This window comes from Gracilinanus agilis, chromosome 3 (genome assembly GCF_016433145.1).
Source record: "Gracilinanus agilis isolate LMUSP501 chromosome 3, AgileGrace, whole genome shotgun sequence".
Taxonomy (NCBI): domain Eukaryota; kingdom Metazoa; phylum Chordata; class Mammalia; order Didelphimorphia; family Didelphidae; genus Gracilinanus; species Gracilinanus agilis.
In genome coordinates, this window is record NC_058132.1 from 311,992,479 (window position 1) to 312,015,878 (window position 23,400).

A 23,400-nucleotide genomic window follows, 5' to 3' on the forward strand; every position below is an offset into this window, starting at 1 on the left:
TGAGTGGGATTAAGGGAAAGTTGAATTCAGAGAACTGATTTCCAGTCACAAAACCAAACTGAAACTTGGAAAAGCAGACAGACAACTGGAGGCAAGCTGCAAGCTGGCACAGATCTTTGGATATCAAAGGTTTTTGTCCAGCTGGGGAAGCATGTCCTTCTCTGGATCTTAAAGAACCTCATTAGACTTATGAACTGATACATAACATTACTTGGCCAATGTGATAGTGTACTGAATTGTGATAGTCAGTCAAAGTTACAAAGTAGGAAGAGGACTGGATTTGGAATCAGAGGACCTTGGTGCAAGTCCTTTCTCTACTACTTGTGCTCTAAGTCTTCTAACCTTTCTGAGATCTGAAAAAGAGAGAATGAGATTAGGTGATCTTTAAGGTCCTTGCTAGCTCTAAATTTAATAAATGAATCCATCAATCAACCAATCAACTAGTACTTATTAAATTCTAATTATGTACCAAACACTGTTCTGTGCCTCGGGAATACAAGTATAAAGGACAGAACAATCTAATCTAATTGGGGAAAATCAAGGACATCTAAAAATACACACAACATAAATATATATTGGCATATACACATGCAAAATAGTTATATACAAGGTAGCTTAGCAAGCAGAGCACTAACATGTACTTTTTGTACACCTTTTAAATATGTAGAGCTTTGCTAGGCACTATGTGAAGATAAAGAGAAACATGACCTATAGGCCTTATTCTCAATGCCTGTCACCACCCTCAGCCTCCCTTCCACTGTAATAGTTTTTCACGCTTCTTTAGGTTAGATAATTTACCTCATTCCATCTCTCCCTTCTCTTTTCTCTCAGTATAATCCTCTTTTTCACCCCTTGATTATTTTATTAACATATCATATCTTCCTAATCAGTTTACTTCCCCATCCTCTGACTAGGTATACTTCTAACTGCTTTACTACTAATAAGAATTTTAAAGAATTACAAATATCTCTTTCCAGTTAGGAGTACATGCAATTTGACCCCATTGAGTCCCTTAAATATTCTCTTTCATTTAACTTTTTAGGCTTCTCTTGGGTCTTATGTATAGATTTCAATTTTTTTGTTTAGGTCTAGTCTTTTCCTCAGGAATGCTCAGAAATCTTCTATTTTTTGAATGATCATTTTTTCCCTGAAAGAATATACCGTACTCAGTTTTGCTGGATAGGTGATTATGGGTTGTAAACGTAGATTTTTCGCCTTCCAGAATATCATATTCCATGCTTTCTGAACCATTAATATGGAAGCTGCTAAGTATTGTGTGATCCTGATTGTAGCTCCATTGTGTTTGAGTTGTTTCTTCCTGGCTGCTTGCAGTATCTTCTCCTTGGATTGGAGGCTCTTGAATTTAGCTATTATATTCCTGGAAGTTGTCATCTGAGGACTTCTTTCTGGAGGTGATCTGTTGATTCTTTCATTTTCCATTTTATTCCTTATTCAAGAATATCTGGCCAGATTTCTTTGATAATTTCTTGTATTATGACATCCAGGCCTATTTTTTATTTTTTTTTATTTTTTTAATCTTGGCTTTCAGGTAGTCCAATTATTCTTAAATTGTCTTTCCTGGATCTATTTTCCTGGTCAGTTATTTTTTTCAATGAGATATTTCTTGGTTTCTTCTGTTTTTCATTTTTTTGGATTTTGTTTTAATGTTTTTTGATGTCTCACAAAGTCATTAGATTCTAGATATCCAATTCTAATTTTTAGATAATGATTTTCTTTCATCAGCTTTTGAGCCTCCTTTTTCCTCTGGCCCATTTCTTTTTGCATTGATTTCATTTCTCATCCCCATTTTTCCTCGACTTCTCTTCATTGATTTTTGAAATCCTTTTTGAGTTCTTCCAGGATTCAAGTCCAATTCTTATTTTTCTTTTGGACTTTGTGTTTATGTGTGCTTTGCTTTCACTGTCCCCTTCTGTGTCTTTGTCTTGTTCTTTGTCTCCATAAAAATTTTCTATATTTAGGTTTTTTTTTTTATTGCTTATTTTCCAGTCTTTTTAAAGGTAGGCTCTGTTCTCAGAGAGGTTAAGGCACCCTCTTAAACTTCAGACTTTCCTTGATGCTATTCTTAGTCTTATTTCTGGGTTTCTGCACATTTCAGTTCTTCCAAGATAGCCTGTGGGCTGGGAGCTCTGAGATACACCTCCTCATGCTGATTCAAGTGTACCCTGAGACTTCCAATAGCTCAAATTCTAGCCTCAGGGTTGGATGTAGGCTTTTGGGCTCACTCTCTGCTTGAGCAGATCAGGCATGTGGCACATAGAAAACTGCCCTTCCCTGGGGCTCTGCCTTGAGCTTTTGTTAAGGGTCAGCCATCATCAAGTCATTACCCTAGGGACTTCCCCTGCCAGAGATCTTTGGGTCTACCAACTGCTCCAAACTGGGATCTATGTTCTCACTACAAACCCATGCTGAGACTCCTAGCCTTGCTCTGGACCCACACAGATCAGGCTGCACAGAAGACTGTCATAGGCTGGGATTCAAAACCTTACCTCAGGTTTGCTTAGATCTTTAAAGGGTGTATGTTGGGTTGGACCACTACTGGCCCAGGCAGGGTCTCGGGGTGTGGATGTTGGCTTGGGCCCAGGTTCACAACATGACACATTACATGTATGTGTGTATGTGGGGTTCAATCTTGGCTTACTCCTTACTTCTTGCTGTTGCCTCTTGCTACACTCCAGTGCCCAGGATATTATCTGCCTACCTTTCAGGTTGTTCTCTTCTTGAAAGTTGCTTCACTCCATATCCTTGTTGGTTCTTTCACTCCTGTATTTGTTTTGAGGCTTTATTATAAGATTGTTTGGAGAGGATTCTCATGGTAGTTTTGAGTTTCTTTGCTTCTATTCTACCATCTTGGCTCTAGGCCTCATTCTTAAAGAACTCACTGGTGCATTTAATGTAAAATATATAATATTTCAAACTATGACTAAAGCTTTAAGAAATTTTTATCTAGCCACGAGTTTAGATGTCTAATTCAGAGAATAATATCTCAAATCATACCTATTAAGATCCATAGATTGTTGCTAAAAGTTGGTTCCTGAGCAGTCAAAGATAATTCATAGCTGACTTCAGAAATTTCTTGGTAAAATGTTAGATAACCAAGAGACTTCACAAAATAGCATACTGAAACACAATGAATATGGAATAGATATAACTGGTAGGAGTTAATTAACCTGCTTCAACTAACAAGTGGAATAAGAAGTTAGAGGCAATGTGGTATAATTTACTTAGACATAAATTAAGGTTATTCTTGGATGCATATTTCAGAGTTGAAGTTAAGAAAAATGGTACACATCTATAGGGCTTCTGCATATCTTATTGCTTGGGTGCCATTTTAGGAACATTGGTTACAGTATTCAAAACTTAATGGATTTAGTGACCTAGTACCTGACACCATGCAGACAAATATGGTAGATAGTAAATATTCATTTGTTCATTCTACTGGTGATTATGAAACACCTCATTGTAGTTACAGTCTTGGGCCTCAGTTTTTTCATTGTCTAATGGATCTAAAATGAATACTTATTTTTACCTCTTTTCCAAGGTTGTTATGGGATTTAGGAGAGATAACAAAGGAGAATATAGATGTGAAAGTACTACTTTTTGAAAAAATCCTTAACTTCTGTTTTAGAATCAATGCTAAGTATTGGTTCAAAGACTGAAAAGTGGTAAAGGTTGGGCAACTGGAGTGAAGTGACTTATCCAAAGTCATGCATCTAGGAAGTGACTGAGGCCATTTGAATCCAGGACCTCCCATCTCTGGACCTGACTCTTTAAATACTGAGCCACTTAGCTGCCCTTGAAAATATTTTGAACTACTTAATCGAACCATAAAAATATGAAGCACTAATTTTACATCTTTTGGAAATCTCCAAATGATCTTAAATATTGATTAGAGAGTTCACCAGAAAAAGATAACAAGACAGTACCCAGTACTTTACTAAGCATTGTGAGGAGATAGCTTCAAATGTATCTGGGACATCATTGATGTGCCTATTCTTTCCAGAGATGCATATCTCTCTGCCTGTGTACCATGTGCATCTCTTGTCCATTTCATAGCATCTTAGGATCATAGATTTAGAGCTGGAAAGGAACTCAGAGGTCATCCAATTCAACTTCCTAATTTTGTAGGTGAGGAAACTGAAGTCCAAAGTGGTTAAATCATTTCTCACTATTACAGAGGTAAGGATGGCTATCATGGCTTTTATAGCCCATCACAATCTGGCCTCAACAAACCTTTCTAACCTCATTATTCTACTACATGATCCTGTCATAATAGTAAACTCATTGGCTCCCAAACATACCATACACATTCCTACTTTTGGATTTTTGTTCTAGCATTCCCTCCACCTAAAATACCTTGCCCTACCACTCTACTCTGTCTCTCCAAATTCTATCCACCCCTTAAGGTCTAATTCAAGTGAGACTCTCTTCAATAAAATGTTTTCTGATTATTCCAGGTTGCAGTAATTCTTCTTTCTTTAAATTCAGAGCATTTCTTAATCTTAGCAGGAATTTTGCATTTATCCATGTTAATTGAAATTTGGGAAATGCCTTTTAAAAGTATATATATTTCTATAGACACATGGGGACCCTAAAAACTACATTTCCCGTGGTCCAATGGGTCCAATAGTCCATTTTAGATATGCATTTATGAATAATTGAAGGTTTATAATCAAAACATATTTTTATTTTGTTTTTGTTCTTTTAAATAGAAATCTCTTTAGAGTAGGCCATACAAGGGCCTGATTTTTCAAATAGTATACTAAATATTTTTAACATTTTCATGATAATGCAGAATTATCAATCATCATCAATTATTGTACTATTCAGTAGATAGTATGGAATATATAGCTAAACAACTTAACTGTATTATTCTGCTACTAGATACAGTGTTAAACTACCTCTAGACTAAGGGACCATATTGATATTTATACCTTCTTTCTGTAAATTCACCACGTGCTCCATCCAGGATGTTGGGTGCCTTCCTTGCTTTACTGTGAAATCAGAGGATCATCAAAAAAGTTTTGGAGTACACAAGCTTAACATTACTTTCCTCTCATCCTTGTCCAGTGACCTGCTCTTTTTTTCTCATATGTTTTTCTGACAACAACCTTTATTTTGTCTTTCCTTTATAATTTCACATTGGTAGGTATTGCAATCTACTCACATCTTTCCTTTTTCTTTGGTTGATTTTCTGTTTCAACTTTTAAGAAATTGTAGTGTTCCATGACTCAGAGCTATACAACAAAGCTGGAAGAACATTAGAATTGAAAATTTGGGCTATTGTTTCAGGAAGGAGTTTGGGGGAGTAATTAAAAGAATTTTGCAATTTCCCAAAGGTAATTTCTACCTCTTTTCCTTCTGTCCAGTTCTGGCCCTTATTCATCTGGATTATCTGTCCAAGATATGTATATACAGCATAGTTCAGTAGAAAGAGCTCTGAATTTTAAGTGGGAGGACCTAGTTTCAGATCTTGGCTCTGCTTGATTTTGCTCAATTGTAAAATGAGGCTGTTGATTTAGATAGCACCTGAGGTTCTTCTACCTCTAAATCTATATAATTCTACATGGTAAAATAAGATTGACGAAAGGCTGATTTTTCTTTTCTTATATTCCCAAAAAGATTGCTCTTGCTAAACATATAGATTATTCCAAAATCTTTTACCTATAGGAAAGTATGCATATGGATCAGAAATTATTTATGTTGCTCCAATTTCCTTTTTTTGTAACAGTAACATCTGATTTATTTCCCCACATTTTTTGGGTAACTTCCTCTCCTTTTGTTACCTTGAGAATTGATCCCTCAATGCAATCAAGAATTTTATTACCTCTAACAATGGCCCTTCTCTGAGTAAATTAGATCTAGTATAGCTACTTTTTCTATTTTTGTTTGCTCTAGTGCCATTTCCCCTCCTTTATAACATAAATGGGGCTATTATGTTACAATATAAATATGATGGCTTCATTGCAATTTGTTGTGAAAAGAGTTTGTTGTAAAAACATTTGCAAATCTTTTCCATCTTTTGTCTGTTGTCTTAGTTTCATTCTTAAACATCTTAAGAAGGACCTTGTTTAGCTGGGTTTTTTAGTCAAACTTTCTTTAAAATGCTTTTCTTCTTTACAGCCTCTTGCTATTTTATGAGATGATATTATTCACAATCTAGTTCTACTTTTCTTTGTAAGATTTTACAAATGAATTATAAAGTGGCATTGCCTTTATCCCTCATATTTCTCTGCTTGGCAATAAAAGACATAAGGTAGATAAGTAATTAGTAGCGTCTTTCTTCAAGAATGTTGTGGTAGCCAGATGTGTCAGTAGTTAGAAATGCTGGACCTGGAGTCAAGACTTGAGTTTAAATTTAGAATCAGACACTTTATGTGGCCCTGGGCTAGTCACTTAACCTATGTTTACCTTAATCTACTGAATAAAGAAATGGCAAACCACTTCTGAATTTTTTGTCAAGAAAACCTCAGGAACAGTATTGTCCATCAAGTAGTGAAGAGTTGAACATGACTGAATAGCAACATTTTCAAAAACATTTTAGAAGTTCCATTGAGGTTATTAAAATAATGATTATTAATATACCCATTTCTCGAAGGTAGAACTAAAATCTAAAAATGTGAAATGACTCTCCTCAAATTGCAAAGCTTGCCAGTGGAAAAGCTAGAACCTGGTTCTCTTGACTAGAGAGGAGGGGAAGTAGACATGAAGAAACAACTGGGGAACATAAGCAAGTTTCGTTTCAGAGATTAAAGTCATTTACTTTCTATAATACAGAGTACAGTCCATCCTTTAGGACCTGAAACTTGCTTATTTGAATTGAGCTGACTCAGGGAGAACTTTGTGGAATAGATGAGTTCTGAACCATCTCCTGGCTGTGTCTTTTACAATGGTAAAATTGCAGGAATGAAAAGCTCTATTCACATGGGGATGTCACATGCGTTTTGCTTAGTTCATATAGTACCAATGAAATCTTAAAATATGTTTTTCTAAACTACCTATTCTCTAAAGAACTGCTAACCTGACCTGACTCGAGAAACCTGCTCTCTGGCGCTTTGGTTGCCTAGCAACACCTTCCCTTTCCATCTCTGTCATATCACAAATTGTGTCGGGAAGCCCGAAGCTCAGTTGTGTTCACCTGGGTTCCATTTATGTGGAGTTGGGGGTGTGTGCAAATGCCCTGAAGGCTGTCACTTTAGAGACTACTCTTCGAGTCTGTGGTCCCATTGTAACAACTAAATGTCACTTTTCCAGTGGTTATCCCAGGGCTGCATACTGGTTTACAGTTTGGTCAGAAGTCTTTCTAAGACTAAGTTCAGGAAAATACACTCCCTTCTGAGCCCACATTGCTTGCTGACAAGCCAACCTCTTTACCTTTAGTTTCTCTGACTATTCATTCTGTGATAAACATGGCTGTCAGAGGAATCTGTTCTGTTCCCCATTAAGAGATAGTTAGATGGTATAATGAATACAGTGCCAATCCTTGACTTATGAAGACCAGAATTCAAATACAGCTTCAGGCACTTATTTGGGCAAGTCGCTTACCTTTGTTTGCCTCAGTTCGCTCATCTGTAAAATGGGAATTATGATAAAGTCTACCTCCCAGGGTTATTGTGAGGATCAAATGAGATAATAATTATAAAATGCTTAACATAGTATTTAGAGTTAGTGCTATAAAAATGTTAGCTACTATTATTATTATGTCAACCCTCTGCTGAAAAAGCTGCAGTGGCTCCCTATTGCCCACAGCACAAAGTTTAAAAATCACTGGCTTTCAAGTCTATATCATCTAACTTCACTATATCCATCTAATATCAATATTAACTTTATCACTAATCCTGCCCTGGCTTTCAAGGCTTTTTTTTTAAACCCTTGTACTTCGGTGTATTGTCTCATAGGTGGAAGATTGGTAAGGGTGGGCAATGGGGGTCAAGTGACTTGCCCAGGGTCACACAGCTGGGAAGTGGCTGAGGCTGGGTTTGAACCTAGGACCTCCTGTCTCTAGGCCTGACTCTCACTCCACTGAGCTACCCAGCTGCCCCACTTTCAAGGCTTTTAATCTCAACTGACCTCAGCCTTCTTATGCAAACTCTGTTCTAACATATGAACTCAATTCCAGTCACTTTATTTGTGTACTCTTGGTCACATTTCTCCTTGTCTAGAATATGTTTTTCTCTCTTTGTCCGAATTTTATTCATCTTTCAAATCCTAACTTCTCTGGGAAGGCTTCCCTGATTGTTTTAAGCCCTCACTAATCCTTTTCTTTCCTGGCTTTCTAGAATACTTATTGTCTGTACTATACAATTTAGTACATAAGTATACAGTCCTATTTGCTTACTATTATTTTATGCCTTGTCTCCTCAAATGGATTGTGAGCTCTTAAAAGGTAGGAATTGTCAATCAATCAATCAACTAGCATTTATTAAGCACCTACTATGTGTCAGACATTGTACTGAGCACAAAAAGAAAGACAAAAAATCAGCCCTTGTTCTCAAGGAGCTCCCAGACCTATGGGGAGATAACATGCAAATAGCTAAGTACAAATGGGATATATGCAAGATAAATTGGAGATAATCAATAGAGGGAAGGCACTAAGATTAAGGAGTACAAGGAAAGACTTTGCAGAAAGCTGAGACTTGAAGGAAGTCAGAGAAGCCAGGACACAGTGATGATGGAGTAGAGAATTCCAGGCATGGGGACAACCAGTAAATAAGGAGTTGGGAAATGGAATGTCCTGTGCAAGGAACAGCATTTGATGGGCAGCATATCATTCTTTTGTATTCTCTTTGGCACCACTCTATGGCACCCATTTGGCATATAAATTCTCAGTAAATACTTATTGGTGAATTGTTTATTCGTTTTAACATTCATTATAATAAGATACTATATTAAGCCATCCACAGAAAGAGAGAAATATTTTAGAATAGGAAAGCCTTAACAAAATGCTGGTTTTATTAATTTTATAGCCTGTGTACCTCAAAGTGGGGAGGGTAGGTTAGTAAGAACATACGTAGTTCTTGGCTAGAACAGAATATGCGGAACCCTGGAAAGCTCCAGGTTTGAGATACTTTGCGGGTTAGAACACAGTCAAAATGATTTAGTTAAAACAAACAACTTAAGTGATGAGAAAAGATCCTTTCATGAACACATGGAATATGCTTTCCCACGGGTTACCACGTCACCTGTGTATTATAGCGTACATTTGTGAGAATATGTATGAGAGGGCATATACACATGAAAGGTATTACATGTAGGGAAACTGGAGTCCAGGGTAACACACCCTCTGACATTATAAAGCTTCAGTGTTCTCTTGTGAGGCCAAGGAAACTTTGAAGTCATGGAGTCTAGTCTAACCCTCTCATTTTGCAAACAAGAGAACTGAGGCCCAGAGGGGTTAAGCGATTCATTCATTGTTACATAAATAGAAAACGGAGCTAAGATTTGAGCTAAATTTGATTCCAAAGTCAGGATTCTTTCTACTGTACCTTTGCTGCTCTCTTCTGGGTGTGGTATTTCTATTGAACAGCTGTGCTATTCTTTTGATCTGTGGCCTATAGTTTCTGTTCTGTTTCCTGCTGCTGTCTTCTCTGGCATAGCAACTAGTAAGCATCTCTCACCCAGGGAGAGCTAAAGCTCTTTAGTGTTTAGGAGAAGGTGATGCATACTTCGACAGCCGGCCAGCTGACAATATTCAGCAGAATACCCCAGGCTAAGATTAAATCCATTCTCTTGACCAGCCTTGCTCCTTTGTCTAACTCTTAAATGACTTATGGCTAGAAATCCCTTTTTAGTACTTATTATACCCCCTGGTACAGCAATATCTTCAGACATCTATTTTAACAGAGTACAAAGGAACTAGGGAAAGCCATGATAGGTAGATTGCTTTCAATATTCCTTCCTTGACCTCACCTTGCCTTTCATTTTAATACACATCACAGGGGCTGGACTTCTGGAGAAAACAGAAAAAAGACTGGTGAACATTTCTCTCCTTTTCTCAGTATAAAATCTTTTCTTATTTATGCATTTCACATATGCTGGCCAACACATGAGAAAATATTACTAGTTACAAAGGTATTTTTTGGAGAGTTTTATTAATTAATTTGTTTGTTAGCTTCATTAAAATTCCCCAATTATCTCCCTCCTCTCTACCCTGGCCAAGAGAAGGCATTATTTAACAACAATAACAACAACAAAACAATTTGAAATATGTCTTCTGCATTTCTATTTATCAGTTCTTTCTTTGGAGGTGGACATTGACAAGTTATTCTTCAAACATTAATTCTGTAACGATATGTAATGTTCTCTTGGTTCTTCTCATTTCACTCTTCATGTAGGTCTTTCCATTTTTAAAAAATTAATGTGCTCATCATTTCTTAGTAGTATTCCGTCACAATTATATGATGCAACTCGTTCAGCCATTCCTCAGTTGATGGCCATCCCCTCAATTTCCAGTTCTTTGCCACCACTAAGAGAGTATTATAAATATTTCAGAACATATAGACTCTTTTCCTTTTTCCCTGATTACCTTGGGAAGCAGACCTAAAAGTGGTATTGTTGGATTGAAGGGGTATACACAGTTTTATAAGTCTCTGGGCATAAATCCAGATTACTCTCCAAAAAGATTGGATCAGTTCACAGTTCCACCAACAATGTATTAGTGTCCTTATCTTCCCACATCCATGCCAGTATTTGTCATTTTGCCCTTTTATAATTTTTAGCCAATCTGATAGGTGTGAGATGATATTTCAGAATTTTTTTGATTTTAATTTTCTCTAATCTCTAATGATTTAGAGCATTTTTTCACATGACTATATATGACTTTGATTTCTTCACCCCAAAACTATCTGTTCATATCTTTTGACCATTTATTAACTGGGGAAAAGGTATTTTTCAAGCATGGACTGTCAATTTGTTAAAGCTGGGGCCAGTGAAGGAAATTCCTGGGTGGAATTCCTGCAAGGGCAAGATATCTTCAACCAGGTAAACTTGGGATGAGGGACAAGTTATTTAATTTCTCTGGGTTACAATTTCTGCATCTATAAAAACAAAGGGTTTGGACTAGATGATAATAATAATAATTGATATTTATGTGGTCCTTTAAAGTATAAAAAGTATTTTGTTTGCATATTTTTATGATTTTACAAGTTTGGGAGGTAACTACAGGAATAGTGTCTCCAAAATCTTAGTGCATCTTTAAGCTTTAACAAGTTTAGAGCAACTTAAAACTTCACTGAAATTTTTGGAATATCCCATATTATCCTCCTTTTATAGGTAAAGAAACTGGATTCACCCAGTCATATAGCTAGAGGCGGGATTCAAATCTAAGTCTTTCTGGCTCTATTTTCAGTATTCTAGCTACTATATTACAGACCTTCTAAAGGTCTTTTAACTCAAACAAACAAACAAACAAACAAAAAAACCAACTGTGGACTGATGATAGTAATTCCATGACTATAGATTTTTCTCCTAATCCTACACAGCAAACTGAATACTCTAGATGTGCGGTGGTAAACCAATGACATGCATGCCACAAAGGGCACACAGAGCCCTTTCTGTGGGCACATGTGCTGTTGCCTGCCAGGGTTCATTACTAGAAATCCAGAGGGACTTGGCTCCTCTCTCCATGTGCCTGAGGGCATTTTTCACCATCACCTTCCTCTCTGCCCAGTAGCCAATGTGAGTGTTTCCTCTCTCCTGCCCCTGCCTGAGGTAAGGAGGGTTGGGCAGTGGGGCATGGCACTCAGTCTCTAAAAGGTTCAACATCACTGCTCTAGATGTTGCAAGAGGAACTGGGTAAGAGTGTAGATGGTTAGGATAGCCAATCATCACTACTGGAGAATAACAACAATAACAACAACAATAAGAGCTAGTATTAATATATAGTGACCTAAGGTTTGCAAAGCAATTTACAATTATTATTTCATTTTTACCTCACAACAACTCTGGGAATGAGGTGCTATATTTATATTTTACATACAGGGAAGCTGAGTTAAATGAACCAACTAGGAATAGGAAACATTCTGAGTTAGGTTCAGTAGCATAATAATATCTATTCAGAGGAGCAGATTAGTTGAATTATGAAGATTCTTTGACATGGATATTGAAGTTCTAGACATGGTAAGTTCTCTATATGTTAAAAAAACTGGAGAAATAAAATCTCAGACTGAGGTGAGAAAAAAATTGGGTATGAAGAAAAATATAGATGTTTTCTTTCTAGTATTTGCTTCTTTGCTCACTAGGAACCAAGTAAGGCGAGAGATTTCTGGCCTCAGGCTATTTATTTGTTACTCATTGGCTTGAGTGAGTGAATAAAAATGCATTTAGTCAGTGTTTACTCTAGCTAAGCAGGGAGCATACAAATATGAAAATGATATAGTCTGTACCCTCTAGGAGCTTATATTTTAGTGGGGGAGATCACACATTGTAGGACAGCAATGGCTAGGAAAGGCAACTTTAGTTTTGGAATTCATAGGGCTGGTGAGTGAAAAAATAGGGCAGCACACTGATATGCTTTTTATAGGAAGGAAGGAAGGAAGGAAGCATGTGTTCACCTCCTACCTATATGTCAGGAAATATGCTAAGCATTTTATTAATATTATGTCAGAATAAGCTAGGTGGCTCAATGGATAGAGACCCAGGCTTGAATACGGGAGTCCTTGAGTTCAAATATGACCTTAGATGTTTCCTACCTGTATGATTCTGGTCAAGTCACTTAACCTAATTGCTTGACTTTTACCATTCTTTTGCCTTAGAACTGATATTTAGTATCAATTCTAAGACAGAAGGTAAGGGTTTTAAAAAAAAATACGTCATTTGAGCCTTACAATAATCCTGGAAGGTAGGTATTTTTATTATTCCCCATTTTTATAGATGTGGAAACTGAGCCAAACAGAGGTTAAATGACTTGCATGAGATCACATAGCTAAGCGGTCTAAGATTGGATTTGAATTTCAAGCTTCTTGACTCTTGGCTCAGGGTTTTACTCACTGTATCACTTAGCTATCTCATGGTATTTTGGGGGAAATCGAAGTGTTGATTCAATTACAGCTCAAAAGTGGAAAGACAAGTAGGTCCATGTTTGATGATAGTTCTGAAAATACATGGTCCTGGGGAATTCTGAATAGATGAGTAGAGTGGCTTAGCTCCTCCCAGGCATGGTCTCTGATGGCTCTGTTAGGAGGATGAAGCAGGAGTGGCAAGATGGGAAATGGCTGGAGAGAAGATGGAGATGCATAGTTACAGGGAGTGCAGAGGACAGGTCTTTACTAAGTGGTTATGTTGCAGATGCCATTAGTTCACTCATGCTTGCTATTCATCTTTCTTCTTTTCACTATACAGGTTGTAGTTCTTACTGCTGAGTACTACTTGAAATATTTTCTTGAAATCTGAAAGTAAATTTCTTATAATATAATGCCAAAGGTTTTAGAGATTAGATGCTCTGAGTAAGGACTCCATAAAGTTCAACAATGGAAATGCATTTTCTTTTCTTTCTCTTCTCCTGCTCCTGGAAGAAGCTAGTGGTGTCCAGGAATTGTTTCTATTTGAATTCCTTTCCTTTAAAGTTGTGGCTGCTTTCGCTGTCACTGACATCAATAATAGCACTGAACCTGCCTTTTCCTTCCTTCCTTTCCCCCTTTTAATGCTTTCCCTTCTTCTTTTCTCCTTCATCCCACTTGTAGGACCATTTGGAAACAAAGGAGATATGAGCCTCAGTAAAAACAAGTGGATACTTGAACACTTCTGAAAATGAGGATGCAAGTAGGGACTTAAGAAGATTGACTATTGTTTACATCATCAGAAGGAGTCATTTAGAGTTGGAGAAGGAAAAGAAAGAGTACATTTCTTAATTGATGGTATGTGGATAATTAGGACTTCACCTCTTTTATTAGATTTATCTTATTGACTTTTAATGATTTAAAAAGACAATTAAGGAGAAATAAGGTCATGATAAATCATAGACTAGATAAATAAATTCTTGATTTCATAGGTTAAGAGGGAAACACGAATTCTTTGGCATTGTAAAATACAGAAAACAACCCCATAATAGGCCTGACCTATTGAAATGTCCTCAAAGCAGGGAGAAAGTTAGAACCAGAAAGATAAAATCATATGAAAAGGCCAGCCATTAAAGCCACCTCTTTCAAACAGTCAACTGACCCCAAGCCAAACAAACTATTCTTAATCTCATAATTGCAGAATTATGGCCAGACCATTGGGAATAATAATAAGAGCTCAAATTTTTAAGCAAGGAATTATGATGTTTTGAATAGCCATGTCTTATAGCAAAGTCAGCTGAGTTTAGTATTTTCCTTTCTCCCATATTTCCATGACTTTCCCCAGGGATTTTCCTGGCTATCTTACTCTCAGAAAGCTGTCAGATAATCCCAATGTTTTATGTATTCTATTCCTCCTTTTCTCAAGCTGTGATGCTCTTCAGTGGCTCATAGAAACACATGATCTAAGAGTTGAAAACTACCTTTCATATCACTTAATACCATCTCCCATTTTATGTGGGTAACATAAAATTGGAACTGTTACATCTCCAGCTGGTCTCTATTCAGCTGCCCATTAGGGAAGCTTTGGATAAATGTTCTATTCAGGGGCCATATCCCACACCTGATGTTATGCCTCAAGGCAGTTAGCTTCTGTCTAGAAACAATAATGTAATTAAAAAAGCTCTTTCTTTTTAAAAATTAAATTGGATTTTTGCCATTATCAAGAGCTTATTTTTTATTCCTCTTATAGTATACCCCCATAGGAAAAACAAAAAAAAATAATGATTATAGTTAATGTTTACATAGTGCTTACTCTGTATCAGACTCTGTGCTAAATGCTTTTCAATTTTTACCACATTTGATTTTCACAGCAACTCTGGGAGGGAGGTGCTATTATTATTATCCCTATTTCATGGATGAGGAAACTGAGGCAAAGAGATGGTAAGTGACTTGCCCAGTATCATACAACTAATAAATGTCTGAGGCTGATTTTGAATTCAAGTCTTCCTGATTCCAGGCCCACCATGTTGCGCACCAAGGCAACGTTACCTCTAATATAATAAAATCGTTGTGACAAATATTTATAGTTAAGTTAAAAAAAAATACTGGTATTGACCATGCCTCAAAATGTGTGTCTGGTTCTGAATATTTAATCTATCACTTCTCTGACAAGAGGTAGGTGATATTCTTCATTTTTGTTCTTCTGGAATCATGGTGGATCATTGTGTTGATTGGAATTCTTAAGTCTTTCATATTATTATAGTCTTAATTATTCTGGCCTTGCTCTCTTAATTCTACATCAGTTCTACATATATTTCCTTATGTTTCTTTGAAACAATTTCATTATTTCTTAGAGCACAAATTGCATCCCGTTACATTTATATATCAACCATTCACCAACTGATGAGCAGTCCCTTAGTTTTCAGTTCTTTGGCAATACAAAAAGAATTGCCATAAATATTTATTGGGCATATAGGACATTTTAGTCAGTCTCTGAGGTCTTTGGGATACAGGATTAATGGTCAAATCATTTAATCAAAGGGTAGCATAGTTAATAATTTTTGGGGCTTAATTTCAAATTGCTTTCCAGAATGACTGGACAAATTCTATCAGCGCCCCCTTGTTCCAATACTCTCACAATTGCTACAACGTTTGTAGTTTTCCTTTTATTGGTCAGCTTTGAAACTCTGATGTGTGTGAGATGGAATCTCAGAATTGCTTTAATATTGTTCCTCTAATTACTATGATTTGGAACTTTTTTTTTCATGTAACTATTTCCAGCAGCTAGGTGATGTGGCAGATAGATTGCTGAGCCTGGAGTCATAATGACTCTTCTTCCTAAATTCAAAATTGGTCTCAAACACTTACTAACTGTATGACCCTGGGCAAATTATTTAACTCTTTTTGCCTCAGTTTCATCATCTGTAAAATGAACTGGAGAAGGAAATGACAAATTACTCCAGTGGTCATGAAGAATTGGTCATGACTGAAAAACAACTAAATGAAAACACAGTTTAGATTTCTTCCTGTAAGAACCGAAGGCTCCTGAGATGGTACTGCAGAATCAGCATTAGTGATGCTTGAGTTTGGATTTCTTTTGATTTGGATTTCCATCTGATAGCATATGATGGGCCTGTCTCCTTTTCTTCTTAGTGTTTTCTTCTGGGATAGTGTCTTCTATTTTAATCAAGAGAGGATAGATCTAGGCCTTTGTCTTCTGCAAAGAGTACCTTTACATGGATTTGCTTCTTTTATTTGTTTACGGGTATGGAGGGATTCAGAAGGCATTTCTAAGATGATACAGGAGGACCTCAATTTTTATGTGACCTAAAGTTCCAAAACCCTTTGCATAAGTTGAAGATCAAAGATAATACTGAACTTTATTATTTAATAAGTATTTCTTATATGAACTTACATAGGCACTTTATGCCTTTTTTAAAACTTATCAGAGTTACCAGCATTATTACTCTTGTACTTTAAGGCCCTAATTAATAACTAAATAGCATTAATGAAACAAAGAGAAGCAATGCTCTGACAGGGATACAGCTTGTTACATGTGAGAACTCTGGTGAAGTGTGGGCTAATGTATGGTTTAAAACAATATAATGACTTACATTAATACCTCGAACAAGAATGGGTGTGATCAGATGAACTATTTCAAGACTTTATGCCACTTAGGAAAATGGTGCAGATTTAGTGTGTAATTAAAAAATTTTATCTGACATATTTATTTGTCTTTATTTTTTCAATTGCAAATCACATGTACCGGAATTCAAGTGTATTGAAGTTGTGTAAAATGAGGTCCTACTGTATTTGACTAGGGATTATTTACTGCTTTTGAGACAACATTGACTTTAGCTTATTTGGTAGACCAGTTTCTGAGAGGTTGTTCAGAGACCCCACTCAAGTTTAGCAGTAAAGTGAGCAACTAGGAAAGATATATCATTCTCACAGAAGGAATCTTTTCTATCATATTGCTGAGATTTGACAATACAAAAAGAGCAGCTATAAATATTTTTGTACATATTGGACATTTTCCTCTATCTTTGATGTCTTTGGGATATAGACATATGGTGGTGTCATTTGGTAGTCCCTTTTTAGAAAGAATATGGACAATCTGAAGCATGGGTAGAGATAAAAGTATTAGGATGAGAAATCTTTAAATCATGCCATGCCAGGACTGTTAATTTATCCTAGAGAAGAAGAGAGTTAAACATGATGATGGGTATCTTCAAGTAAATGAAGGGCTGGCTTATAGAAGAGTGATTAATTTGTTTTGTTTGGCTTCAAAGGGCAGAACTGGAGCAGTGGGTAGAAGTTACAGAGGCTGATTTAGACTCACTCTAGAAAACTATTTGAAAATTAGACCTATCAAAAAGCACAATGGGTTTCTTCAGGAGGGAAACACTTTATCATTGGAAGGCTTTAAGAAAAGGCTGGATGATTACTTGTCATAGAATTTAAATTTAAATTTAGGTTTTTATGCTAATATGAGAATTCTAAAGTAATATTGTGGTTACGGATTTAAAATATTATAGTTCAAGTCAAAATGAGTTTTAGTAGCATTTATTTACAAAGAGGTGGAAATAGTGAAAGTAGAGAAATGTAAGAAGAAGTAGAGAAAATGTTTAGCCTATTACACGAAATGTTGCTCCAGTGTCTGACTCAGGCCCAGCAGGGCTTGTTAATCCTCAGCCAGAGGGTCCAGTGGTGCCTTATGCAAGGATTCCACCTACACAGCTTCCTCCAGGAAAGGAAGACCTCTCCAGAACTAATCTCTCCAGAAGCCAGAAAAGGAAGGTTAGCTACTCACTCACCCAAGATGAAGTCCCAAGGAAAAGATCCAAGAAAGCAGTCCAAGAGCCAAAGTCAAACCCCTTGGACAGGAAGTTCAGGACTTTTTATAGCCCTTTTTTCCACATCACTTCCTGTCCTTTCCTCCACTTTACTGGGACCAATTGTAGTCTTTCAATTTGCTTAGCACTGCCCAGGGGGTGGTCTGTGGCCTCTGGACTTGTAGCTCACTTTAGTAAGTGACTTGGGAACTCCCTTACTTAGTGTTAAATAGTGGTGTTTTAGTTTTCGGTTGATTAATTTAAAAATCGCTGATTGATAGACAAAGAAAATTTGATTCACTCTTCATAACCCCACCCTGTGATTTTTTTGGAGACTAATCTCCCCAATGCATCATTTAACATAACTAGCTTGTACTTCTAAAGATCTTCTAGCTAGGTACATACAATGTTGTACTTTCTAAGAGGAAACTACAATAGTTAGAAATAAGAGAGAAATAAAAGAGAGAGAGCAAAACCAATGTTTGCTAGGCACATTGACAAAAAAACCAATTAGGGGGCAGTCCTCTTTGACATAAGAGTTTACATTCAGAATAAATGTTCTGTTCAATCAATTATATCCCAAAGTTCATTCTGGATTTTCTGAGGAAGTGGAGGTTTCTTTATGGCACTTTCTCCATATAGTTCATTTTCTTGATTCAAGGAGTTAGCAAGCTTGTTTTCCTGAAATTTTCCTCAAAAACTTTTAAGTCTTGGATTTTAGGAAAATTATATAATACATTGTGATACAGAGAGATATGGCTCCAATATGAGTTGATTATATGGTATCTGAGGTCCCTTTCTACTCGGATTTTGTGAAGTGGCTAGCCAGTATGTGTTAAAGGCAGGAAGGTTTTTTTTTTTTTTTTTTTTACAAAATCAACTATATCATGCTATAAACACACATGCATATGAAATATTATTATTCATTGCCCATATATAATTCTGACAGCATTCACCAACACAATAAATTGAAAAAGACCATGAGGTCATAGATTTTGAGTTAGGAGCAATATTAGAAATCATCTAACCAACTCCTCTATTTTACTGATTAAAGGCAGTATGATAGGTAGTTAAATGTAATGGTAAAGTATGGGGTGGGAAGACCCAATTGTTAAATTGTCAGTATGAACATTTATACCTTGGAAATGGACAAATGCTACTAACCAGAACTTGATTTGTAAGTTTTGTTGTTTGGAACTTTAAAACATGATGGAGAAAACATCCACAGTGCAGACTAAAGTTAAAAGTGTGCTATGTGTGCACTTTTTTTCTCAAGAGGACCTATTAATAAACATTTATCATCAGAACCCTGGGTATAGTGTTGCATAAAGAGCCCTGAATTTGGTGTGAGAAGAAATGAAGACCCATAGAAGGATGAGGATACATACATATTGGCCCATCAACAAGTATTTATTAAACATCCACTCTTTTCTCAACCTTGGGCTGGGTGGTGTTGGGTAGAAAACAGAAACTTCTTTTAGAATACAAGCTCTTTAAGGGAAGACTATCTAACTTTTATCTTTTAGGTTGTACAGTGGATAGAATGATGGACCTGAAGTCAGGAAGATTCATCTTCTTTAATTCAAATCTGGCTTCAGCAACCTAATAACTGTGTGACCCTGGATACTGTTATAAAAGAAGAGAGTAATCTGGATACTACCACTATTAGCCTGGTTATTAGTAGTAGTAATCTGAGATATTGATCTGAGGAAGCTTTGGTTTGGTTCCCTAATGGCTAGTGCAGGGATACCCGAGTCCTGCCACCCAGCTGGATGTTATAATAACTGTCCTTCTTTATAACAATGTCCAGGCAGTATCCCTAAAGGTCAATGGATGGGTAACACTTTGAGGTCCCACCTGAGGTTGATTGATTATTGGTATTGGGCTTTATCAGCCTTGGATAATGTTCATCTGACTGTGTTGCTCCCTCCCCAGAGTGGTGATGGAATAACTACTCCAGGAAGGTACTTAATAACCTTTATCTATGTTGAATACAAGGGAAAGGAATGATCAGGAATGGGTTGGGGAATAGGTGATCCTATCACTAAATCTATGACAATAATTCCTCAGGACTGTAGGCTGTTCAGTAATGCTGGGCTTGTTCTTCACTTCCTCTGGCTCAGCCTGGCCACAAACAAACAAGAGTAAGCAAACTGTTTGGATGATGCAAATATTGATGATGGTTTCTCTCAGCTTCTTACTGCTAGTTGTTTGCTAGTTTTACAGCCTTCATGAAATTCTACCCTTACCACCCTCTTCTTCTCCTACTCACTTCCCAGATCCCCCTCCCCCCAGGATACCTAAATATCTAGAGATGGTTTAGGTACCTAAATATCTAGGGGATTCATAGAGAATCAGAGGATCTACAGTCTGACCCACAGGTCAATCAATGTTCAAGATCAAATGTCCAAGGCAAGAGTTTAGGCAAAGCTCAGCCAAGGCAAAGCCAAAGCCAAAAGGGTCCCTAAAAGACAAAAGCGGTCCAAAGGAACCTCTCAGGGGAGTGCCAGGTTATTTATTCTTTCTGGCCAACTGCCTTTCCTCCTGTCCTCATGGCCCCTGGGAACATTCAGCTCTCCAACTGTCTTCACCTATCAATCAAGGTGAGACTCTCGGCTCCCAGAGTCTGATTATGACAAAAGTCACTTAACTCAGTCCCTCATCTATAAAATCAGCAGAAGGAAAGATAGTCAGTATCTTTGTCAAGAAAACTTCAACTGGGATTCTGGGAAGATGGTGGCTTAGAAGCAGCAAAGCTACAGACCTCTATAAACCCTTCAACACTGATCAAGGAGAAAGGGCTTTGAGGGGACAGAAAACCAAATCTGACAACAGAACAGAGCTGGGGGATCCTCCTGTAAAACCCAACTTAAAAAGTATGTGAAGAAAAAGCCTGAATTCTTGAACTATTGGGTTCGAGGAGAAAGGAAAAAGGAAGATCCCAGGTGCCTTCCTCCACCTAAGGGTGCTAGTCTGGAGGGAGAGAGTGCCTCGCTGGCACAGCTGTGCTAGACTCAAGGCTATGATCACAGACAGCAGGGAGAGAGCTGGAGGAGAAACACAGAGAGGGTAGCCAAACACTCCATCTTTTGCTGCCCCCCCTTTTTCCTGAGGTTTTGTCCTCAGGGCACATTGAGCTTTGCAGATCATCACCTGGCTTAATCTTATCAATAAGGCAGATAAGAAGTCTTCAGAGGGTAGGGAAGGCAGGGAAGCTCCAATACTCCTCCCCCAAAGACTGCAGTGAAAGTAGCAGAAATCACATCTTTAGCTTTCACTACAAGCTGGGGAAGATCTAGCCCCAGCTCTCACTAATCTAGGGAGTCAACGGAGCAGAGAAGAAGCCCTTTGAGGACTGAATAGCCCAAACTCAAAGATCCAGAAAATAATCAAAGGGGCAAGATTACAGCCAATTATAGGAGGGAAAGAAGGAAAAAATATGAGTAACAACAGAAAATGAAAAAAGAAATTACAATCAACAGCTTCTATCCAGGAAATGGACAAAAAGCAAATGGATCAGAGGAGGATCAAGGAGCACAAAGCAAAAACACAGAAACTCCAGTAAAATAGACACAGGCTTTGGAAGAACTCAAAATTCAATTAACTCAAGAACTCGAAATTCAATTAACTCAAGAACTGAAAAAACAATCAAGAGAGGCTGAAGACAATTGGGAAAAGAAAATACATGAACTTAAACAAGAACATATGCCTTGAAAGCCAAAACTGACCAGCTTGAAAATGAGGCAAAGAAGGTAAAAGATGACCTACAAAGAAAATCAGTCCAGAAGGAGAAGGATGAACAAAAAGCCAGAGATGAAATTCAGTCTTTAAAAATTAGAATCCAACAACTAGAAGCAAATGATTTCACAAGGCTGCGAGAATCTATAAAACAAAATCAAAAGAATGAGAAAATTGAGGAAAATATGAAACACCTCATTGATAAAACCTTAGAAAACCTGGAAAACAGATCCAGGAGAGGCAATTTGAGAATTATTGGACTACCAGAAGATAATGTCAAAAGGAAAAGCCTGGACATTTGCAAGCAAGAGGGAAAAGTAGAGATTGAAAGAATCCACAGATCACCTCCTACATTTAATCCCCAACTGATAAAGCCCAGGAATGTTATAGCTAAATTCAAGAACTACAATTCTAAGGAAAAAATATTACAAGCTGCTAAGAAGAAGTCATTCAGATTCCATGGGACCACAGTTAGGATAACATAGGCTCCGACTGCATCTATACTGAAGTGCTGGAAGGCATTGAATACAATATTCTGGAAAGCAAAGGGAACTAGGCCTACAACTAAGATTCAACTACCCAGCAAAACTGACTATATTCTTGTAGGGGAAAGTATGGTCTTTTAATAAAATAGATGACTTCCAAGCATTCATAAAGAAAAGACCAGACTTAAACAGAAGATTTGATGTGCAAACACAGAACTCAAGAGAATCACCAAAAGGTAATTATGAGAGGGGAAACCCCCCCCAAAATAAAAACTTTTTTAAGGGACCCAATAAGTTCAAATGTTTTGTATTCCTATAAGAAAAGATGATATTGGTAACTCTTAAAAATTGTTATCATCTTCAGGATAGCTAGATGAAGTAAATTTAGAGGGAACAGTATAGGATGAAATGTCAAGATACATACATGTATGTATCAATATATATAAAACTAGAGTTAAAAAAGGATACTATTAAGAGAAATGGGAAAAGAGACAAAATGGGGTAAACTTATATTTCATAAAGAAGTGCATGGTGGGAATGGGGGAGAAGACCAATACACTGGAAGGGTAAAGAGGTTGGAGACAGGAAATACTTAAATTGTACATGCATTGAAATTGACTCAAAGAGGGAAGAACAATCAGATCTATTGGGGCAGAGAATTGATGTGTGCCTTATAGAGAAGTAGAAGGGTAACAAACAGACTGATGGGGAGGGGGAAAGCAATACTAGGGAAAGAGAGAGTGGGGGGTAACTCAAAAAGACTCTAAAAAAGTAAGAGGGGAATAAGAAGGGAGGGGGAGAGAAAGGGAAGTAAAATAAGGGTGGGGATTAGGGGGATTGATTAAAAATAAAACACTGGTATGGAAGGAAATAGTGAAAGAAGAAAGGACAGGACAAGGAGAGGAAATCAAAATGTTGGAGAATATACAGCTTGTAATAATAACTGAATGTGAATGGGATGAACTCACCCATAAAACGGAAGCAAATAGCAGAAAGGATTTGAAACCAAAATCCTACCATATGTTGTCTACAAGAAACACACATGAGGCAGATAGATACCCACAGAGTAAAGGTTAAAGACTGGAACAAAATCTATTGGGCATCAACTGAGAAAAAGAAGGCAGGAGTCGTAATCATGATATCTGACAAAGCCAAAGTAAAAACAGATCTAGTTAAAAGAGATAGGGAAAGTAATTACATCCTGATAAAAGGCAGTATAGACAATGAGGAAATACCAGTACTCAACGTGTATAAACCAAATGGGATAGCATCCAAATTTATAAAGGAGAAATTGGGGGAGCTTAAGGAGAAAATAGATAATAAAACTCT

General features: G+C 37.1%; 1 long non-coding RNA gene across 1 annotated transcript in view; it reads left to right on the forward strand.

Annotated features, from left to right (window-relative positions):
• Window positions 1-13,837, forward strand: part of LOC123242302 — a 118,894-nt gene extending 105,057 nt beyond the window's left edge. The window contains exon 5 of the long non-coding RNA XR_006505814.1: window positions 13,698-13,837. This is a non-coding gene — a long non-coding RNA (uncharacterized LOC123242302). The remainder of the gene's footprint in view (window positions 1-13,697) is intronic.
• The last annotated feature ends 9,563 nt before the right edge of the window (window positions 13,838-23,400 follow it).